Raw genomic sequence first — 9,079 nt, forward strand, 5'->3', positions numbered from 1 at the left:
TCGACTGAGTGAGGGGAGAAGGAAAAATGATAACTCGAACCAAACGCACCCTAATAGATATCCACTAGAAAATACGTTTCTTAACTAACAAGAAATATATAATCCATCCTTACCCTTAACTTATTAGGATAAATCCCAATCCACATTTTGTGTGGATCGGGTTAAATTAAGACCCGCCAATGTGGATACACCACATAGAAACAATCTCCCACTTGGCCACATTGGTTAATTCTTTCTCACTCATTCATCTCTTCCTACGGGTAATGGAGCGTGCGACCTGATGAAAGAAACACATGCAGGAGTGCTATACTAAGTCACCACCCAACTAATATAGTATATCACTGAATTAATTTGTCTATGCCCTAGACGTTCCAACACACACCGGATCAAGCATCAGAAAGTCCCTCCCCTGTAATGATAGGGCTCGACTCCACAATTATTTCTCGCACTCATGATTATCTCAAGTAACGCAACCGAGATAACCGCCCAGGCAATGAGTCACACGATTAACATGGTTTGTTATTGAAACATCTTCCTCAGCCCCTCATGTTAATCTGTATTGGTCCAAACACTTTACTAGACATGCTCTGCGAGATCGTATTTTCTCATGACCCTGAGATACATGCTAAGTTAGTTACTTTGGACCTCCACTTCATAACGTAGTTCTAAGTCGAGGGCACAAAAGGGTTAGTACTCATAGTGACATAGAGGGAAGAATTTATGTCATTTTACTAACTGGTCGACAAGTACATACAGTATGATATGTACGTTATGGCGGAGCTCCCACTCAATAGGTCATATCATGTTCTGAAAACGCCATACGAACCTTGGTCTAGGTACTACTATGGTATCTAACTATGACAATTCAAGTCATCTCTCTAACCTGAGCATTTAGGTTCGGCTACTATACATGCTCGATATGAAATTTTATAGAAAAACTTTCACATTCAACTCTTTAGAGTCTCATTTTAAACTAATTAAGATGACTTTTAAATTATGTCAACATTTTATTTATAACGTATATGAACAAAGCAATCATATTACAACTACTCAAGTTTAATATGATTATCTAGTCTCATTCTGCCCACCACCTAGGTGCCAGGGCGATCATCCGTGTGAGTGGGTTGATCTGAGCCTAGTGACTAATCGAACATGTGCCTATCAGTGTCAATTACAGTTATATTAAAAGAAGAAAAACATATTTTCATTAAGAAAGAATAAGATACAAAATAATGTCCATACATCAAGACCTGCGAAGACCCAAACTCCTAACGTGGGTCTGGAACATATCTCTAGATATCGGCTTGGTCAACGGATCAGCCACCATCCTGGTGGTGGAGATATGTCTAAGAGTGACCTCGCCTAGCCTAATCATCTCTTGAATGTAGTGAAAACGGATGTCTATATGCCTGGTCCTGCCATGATACTCGGAGTCTTTCACATACTCCGTGATAGCCATACTGTCAGAGAACATCTCAACAGGCTTATTAGCTCGAGTCACAAAGTCGAGGTGTTGGAGAAATCTACACAGCCAAAACAGCCTCAAGCAACATACTCCGCTTCCATAGTAGACAAGGCAACGCAGCCCTGCTTCTTACTACACCAGGAAATTGCCCCGCCTCCAAACACATAGCATGAGGTGGACCTGCACTCGTCTCTATCACCACCCTAAGTAGCATCGCTATATCCTTTCAATCTTAAGTCCCTAGCTTGGAAGTAGAGAACAAGATCACTGGTTCCTTTTAAATATCGAAGGATTCTCTTCACCGCTTGCTAATGAATTGGCCCTGGGTTGCTCTAGTAACGACTTACCAAGTCAACAGCGAAGTAAATGCCAGGTCGAGTACACATCATAGCGTACATCAAACTGCCAATTGCACTCGCATAAGAAACCCTACTCATTTGCTCCCTTTCTTTATCCGTTTTAGGACACTGATCAAGACTTAGAGTGTGATTCTTCTCCACTGGAGTGTCAACGGGTTTACAATGGTGCATCTTAAAACGCTCTAGAACCTTTTTAATATAAGATTCTTGAGACAAACCAAGAAGCCTTCTAGAGCGATCACAGATGACCTTCACTCCGAGCAAATAGCTCGCCTCACCCATGTCTTTCATCTCAAAGTTGAGAGATAACCACTCCTTAGTGGTATTGATCGACTCCATGTCATTTCCAGCCAATAGTATGTCGTCGACATATAGGGAAAGGAATAGAATCCCCTTCTCTGTTTTCTTGACATATACACAGTGGTCCTCCTCTATCATGAACATACCGATAGATGTGATGGCTTCATGAAATCTGAAATACCACTGTCTTGACGACTGATTGAGACCATAAATGGATCTTTTAAGGCGACAAACCTTATCTTCTTGCCCTTTGAGTATAAAACTCTCAGGTTGATCCATGTAGATCTCCTCCGCTAATCCTCCATTGAGAAAAGCTGTCTTGACATCCATTTGGAACAATTCCAAATCTAGTTATGCTACTAAGGCTAAAATCAAATGTATAAAGGCAAATCGCACAACGGGAACAAATGTCTCGTTGTAATCTACCCATTGCCTTTGAGTACAGCCCTTGGCCACAAGCTGAGCCTTGTATTTATCGATTGATCCATCCGCCTTGCGCTTAATTTTTAAAACCCATTTATTTCTAATAGACTTGCACCCGGGCGGAAGGTCAACCGACTCCCATGCTTGGTTCGTACTCATGGAGTCTATTTCATCTCTCATAGCAGCCATCCACTCACTGCAAGCTGACGTTTGCAGTGCTTCTTTATAAGAAGCAGGTTCATCATCATCGAGCGGAGTGCACATAAAAATATTCCCTTCGATCTTAAAATGTCAACGGCGAATATGTCCACGTTCACTTCTACGCAATAAAGGGTCTAACCTGCCGACTTCCAAGGGTATGCTCTCATTCAAGGAAGCACTCCTACTAGCCAGAGGATTGCTACCACTTCCTTCAGCAACTTCGGAAAGTGATTGATCACCCTCAATAGTAGATGGGGTAGCGTCGTCCTATAACTCATACAATCCGACATCTATTCGCATTTCACCAATGCTTGAAAATTCCTCTTTTAGGAATTCCACATCACGATACTCAATCTCGATCATACCACCATCTGGATGTTCACCATACATCACATAGCTTTTCGAATTTTTAGGGTACCTGATGAACACATGCTTGCTCGCTCTAGGGCCAAGTTTTTCGAATTTATGTGAGGGGTTATGAACATATCCAGCCGAACCCTAAGGGCGTAAGTACTGTAAACTCGGCTTTCTACCACTCCATAACTCATATGGGGTAGAAGACACTGATTTGCTAGAGACTCGATTAAGGATGTAGGCTGTTGTTAAAAGTGCATCTCCCCAAAAAATTTATGGAAAGATGCACCTGCGCCATCATCGACCTAATCATGTCTAATAGAGTACGATTCCTCCGCTTTGCAACACTATTTTGTTGTTTGTTGCGGAGTATCAGGAATAATGAGCTGTCTACTAATACCCTTTTGCTCACAATAAGTTTTGAATTGATCAGACAAGCACTCACGACCTCGGTATAGTGCGAAGCGCCTTTACATTTCTTTCTATTTGATTCTTAGCCTCCGCAACGAAGCGCTTGAAGCAATCTAAAGTTTCAGATCGATGAAAAAATAAATACACATATCCATAACGGGAATAATCATAAATGAATGTGAGAAAATAGCACGCACCATACTGGGCCCTCACATTCATTGGCCCACAAATATCTGAGTGGATTAGCACTAAAGGATGAGAGGCACGGGTAGCCTTACCAAAGGACTTTCTACATACTATCCCCAACCAGACAAGGCTCACACATAGATCGGTCAATTTTGGCGGGAGACCCGAAAAGGCATTCTCGAACCAGTCTAATCATTTTTTCTTGATCTATATGATCTAATCTGGCATGCCATTTAATGGATTCATCACAGAGATTAGAAGAAGAAGAAGAAGAAGCAAATGCAAACGAATCATCCTCCAAATCTAATTTTAAAAAATCATCAACTAATGTACCATATCCAAATAAAGTATCATGAAAGAAAATGTCTAAGCGGTCTCTGTCAAAATGGCTCTACAAAGCTTTCCAACTACACCACAGGGAGCTTGATTTCGACTCTTCTGCGCTCCATTGTTGTGACACTTTTTGCGCTTGGGAGGGATCCCTTGCGCTTCTCGGAGCTTGTAACAAGAGCGACAAAACAGTTCGCTTCCAAGTGCTCCACCTAAAGCTCGAGATGGCGCAAGATGTCATTAAACGTTTTAATATTCTTGATGTGGGTCATCAGGAGCTTCATCTGGGACCATTCAGGATCAGGCAGTGAACGAATCACTGCTAGAACTTGTTGCTCATCAGTGAGCTCGTTTCCAGTAGCCTTAAGGTCTCGAATCATGGCGCTCATCATACGAAGGTGCTCAGCCATTGGATGTTTCGAGTCTTTAATATACTGCTGAAATTTGAGATTTAAGGAACATAGTCTTATAGCTGAAGTTTGACCAAAAGTAATCTTCAGATTGTCCCACATGTTCTTAGAAGTCTCAAAGGTCTCAAATTGTCCAATGAGGTCGTCTTGCATGGCACACAACATAGTGTACCGAGCATTTCGATCCTCCTTGAACCACTTGTTATAGACCTCTTTTTCATGCTCAGAAGTGGTGCCTTCGGCAGGCATGGCTCTTTTGATAGAGAGAGTTTCGAGAACCCTATATTTATTAAGCAGGTATTGCATTTTCCTATGCCAAATATCATAATTCATTCCATCTAGCTTATCACCCTTGGTGAAATCAGTTATGATGATTTTGGAAGCCATTTCACTACATTCAAAATATAGGTTTGGATATTAGGCACATTTACAAAAAATTAACAAGATTGAAATCCCAGAGAGAAAGAAGAGAGAGAAGAAGGAAGATTGATCGTGGATTCTCTTAGATCAAATTAGATCGAATGATACGGGAGAGAAAATGGGACGTATTTATAGAAAAACATAGAGATTAAGATCAGGATATCCATAATAGATATCCACTAGGAGATATATTTCTTAACTAATAAGAAACATATAATCCATCCTTATCCTTAACTTATTAGGATAAATCCCAATCCATATTTTATGTGGATCGGGTTAAATTAAGACCTGCCAATGTGGATACACCACATCGCAACAGAGAGAAAATAAGGAGAGAAAAAGTAAAGAGAGAGTAAAGTGAGAAGAGAAATGTGAGAAGAGAAACTAAGAAAAGGGATAAAAAAAATTAAGTGAAGAGAGAAAGTAGGATAAGAAAGTGAAGAGAGAGAGAGAGAGAAACTAGGAGAAAGAAAGTAAAGAGAGAAAAGTAGGAGAGAAAAAGTGAAGAGAGAAACTAGGAGAGAAAAAGTAAAAAGAGAGAATGATAGAGAAAGGAAAAAGAAATTAGAGAAAAAGAAAGAAAAGAGTGAGGAGACAGAAAATAAAGAGAAAGAAAGTGAGGAGAGACAATCAAAAGAATAATTGGTTCCAAACTTCCAATGCAAAGTCCCGACCTCAGCCACGCAGAGTATAGGAACCCTTCAGATTCTGAACAATTAATAGAAAGTCCAGATCTCCAGCAGCTCGGGGCCAATATATACATATTGTAATTTCTCTTTTTTGAGGGCTTAACTATAAATATGCAATACATATAAAATCACCCCATTTACTCCTGTACACCGAACTAAAGATAAAGCTCTTTCTCTTTTCCTCTCTTTAAAATCTAGCTCTCTCTCTCTCTCTCTCTCTCTCTCTCTCTCTCTCTCTCCCTCCTCATCCCTAGCAAACCATATTCAACCAAGGATCTTTGAGCAAGATCCAATAGAGGAGCTGTTGTGCCTGAGACCTGTCCAATAGGATCCACTCGGGTGCGTGCAACAGACCCACTGAATGAGCAAGATTTTTCTTGCTTACACAAAGCGGTAACACCAATTTATCCATGAATACACCAATTTATACATTTCATATAAACATAGGTATAAGAAAATATCAGACTTAATTAACTGCTAATTTAAATTTTTTGCAATACTATCTCTTTTGAGTTTATAATGACATCTACATAAAATAGTATAAGCTATCTTTACTTTTACAAAATGGTACTCTCTAGACCGACTCTTGGATGATCTATTTAGCTCACAACATCCTTGTTGCGGTCATGCGCCTTATCGGTGATGGATGGCTCTGCAAAAGTAGCAACAATAATAAGATGAGAACTTGAAGTACGTTTTCAATAGGCACAAGCTGATAGTAGCATTCTACACTCACTCGACATAAAAGAAGCATAAGTAAAACAATAATTATATAATGGAAACTACTACTGCATGCAAATGCACAACTACTATGCCTCTAGCAAGATATTAATATACCAAGTAAGATGTAACTATGTCAATGTCCAAGAAAGATTTGCTCATGTCATTTCTTTAACTCTAGCCAACTCATTAGTTCAATTCTAACTCCTTTATAAACACTTCATGGAGAGTTGAAGTCGATCGAATTTCTCACCAATCGGTAAGTATTCGGTGTCGATGGTGATCGTACTTCTCCAAGTTAAGTCATAAAGAAGTTAAGGGTGATGGAGCTTCTCCTATGATGACTTTTCCGGAAGGTCATGACCTGTAAGGTCGCAATCCCCATAAACAATGCTAATGCTTATTATTTAGTTTACACTCTAGGTTTCTAATTGACGCTAGGTTTAACCTATGAGCTTTTCCGAAAGGTCATGACCTGTAAGGTTGCAATCCCCATAAACAATGCTAATGCTTATTATTTAGTTTACACTCTAGGTTTCTAATTGACGCTAGGTTTAACCTATGAGTTCATTCGCATGTTCACGTATCCTCTACAAACAAGTTCTCACAGTTTGCCTATGCTTTGCTATGTTTATCGCCGTAGGTTTTCTCCTATGCATAATGGCACGACCATATCCACTAAGTGTAAGGAAAATTTTAAAATAATAGATTTTGTTCTTTGATTTTAGTAAATGAATGCAATTTTTAGTGAATGGATGCAACCCTTGGATGCAACCCTTAGTGAGTGGATGCAACTCTAATCAAATGGTGTGACTTTTAGAGTGAATGTGAAAGGATGTGACTGTTAGTGAAAGGATATGACATGAAAAGACACATCTTTATAGTGTGTCTCATCGAGCATATGTCTGTTAGAATCTACTATTATATTCATTGAACTTGACTCAATAACTAATTGGTAGTTATGATCAAATGAAAAGTCACAGTTGAGAGGTCACTTTACGAAACACCCATTCATGAATAGTCTTCATGAAGCATCTGGTCGTGGTTTATATAAGTCCATAGCGTTGGTTGTAGAATGATGAAACAATTAAAGAGTCTCTATTTATAATAATTCCATTCTTGTTTTCTTATTCTATTTCTTTTGACAACTTAATCGAGTAAGTGCTCAAAGGCTTGACTTCGTGTGTGCAAACACAGTTGAGGTTTGTGCTTCATTGTATCCTGGGAGTGTCACGCCCCGGGACCGCTGCCAATTTGGCCCGACCCGAGCACGTCAAACAGACGCCGAACGGACAGAGTTTCCCCTATCCGCCCAAGGCTCATCACATGCACATTTTCAACAATAGAGAAAAGCACTAGCGGAAACATACACAACGGCTTACTCGNGCTCAAAAACTGCAGTTTTGCAGAATTTGATTCTCTAGCTCTCGAAAACCTCCCGTAACTCACTTTTGATCATTTCAACACCTTCGGACTTTCCGAAGTGCACCATTCTCGCACTTTGGTCAATTTGACTAAAGTTCGATACTTATTTTTCCGAATTTTCGGTATATTACAGGGAGGCTGTTCGTTGACTCAGTGCACACCAAGTTGTTTGAACGATGGGGACGGATTAAGCCTTAAGGAGAGTGGCATTGCTACACACCTTGAAGCTATTTTCATCTTTTTATTTCATACCTTTTCACTATCTGTTCCAACAATCTTAAGGCTTAACTCCGAAAATGTCGACTGCTACTCTATGAGAGATGGCAACAAACTTTATGAGACTAGAAAGATTTGATGGCATGGACTTCAGGCACTGGTAGAAGAAATTATTTTTCCTTCTATTGACTCTCAAAGTTGCTTATGTCTTCACTACTCCAAGACCAAGACAAAATGATGATGAACCTATTGCACAAACTCGTACGAGACAAAGATGGGATGAAGATGACAATATATGCCGAGGCAACATTCTAAATGCTATGTCAAATGCGCTTTTCGACGTCTACCAAAATGTGAAAACGGCTAAAGAACTGTGGGAAGGTCTTGAAGAAAAATACAAGTCCGAGAATGCCACAAGTAAGAAGTTCTTGTTAGCAAATTTAATAACTATAAAATAGTTGATAGTAGATCCGTTCTTGATCAATTACATGAAATTCAACATATTTCAATCAATTTATTCAACATATAATATGAATATTGATGAATATATAATTGTGGCCTCTATTATTGATAAACTTTCTCTATCATGGAAAGATTTTAAGAAAAGTCTTAAGCATAAAAAGAAAGAGATTATTCTTAAAGATTTGGCTAACCATCTTCGCATAGAAGAAGAACATCATTTGCAAGATAGCAAAAAGGAGCAAGATACTCATAGTGCCAAAGTGTATGTGACGGAGGATGAGTATAATAAAACCCATCAACCCACAAAAGAAAATAGAAAGAGAGCCAAGCATCCTATCAACTACAACACGACAAATAAGAAAAAGAAAGGTTCATGCTTTCATTGTGGTAAACCAGGTCATTACAAGAAAGAATGTCGGTTCCTCAAAATCAAAAGTGCACCGGATTCCAAGCAGAATTTTGTGGCTATGATATCCAAGGCTAACGTACTTGAAGATGATGGAGCTTGGTGGATTGATTTGGGTTCCACAAGGCATGTGTGCAAGAATAGAAGTTTATTCAGAACTTATGATAAATTGCAGGATGAAAATGTTCTGTCTATGGGTAATTCTTCAACCGTACAAATCAAAGGAAAGGGCAAGGTGAAACTCGAGTTCACATCAGGAAAAACTCTCACTTTCACCGATGTGTATCATGTATCCGAAGTTA

The sequence above is a fragment of the Ananas comosus genome, linkage group 4 (genome assembly GCF_001540865.1).
Source record: "Ananas comosus cultivar F153 linkage group 4, ASM154086v1, whole genome shotgun sequence".
Lineage (NCBI taxonomy): Eukaryota > Viridiplantae > Streptophyta > Magnoliopsida > Poales > Bromeliaceae > Ananas > Ananas comosus.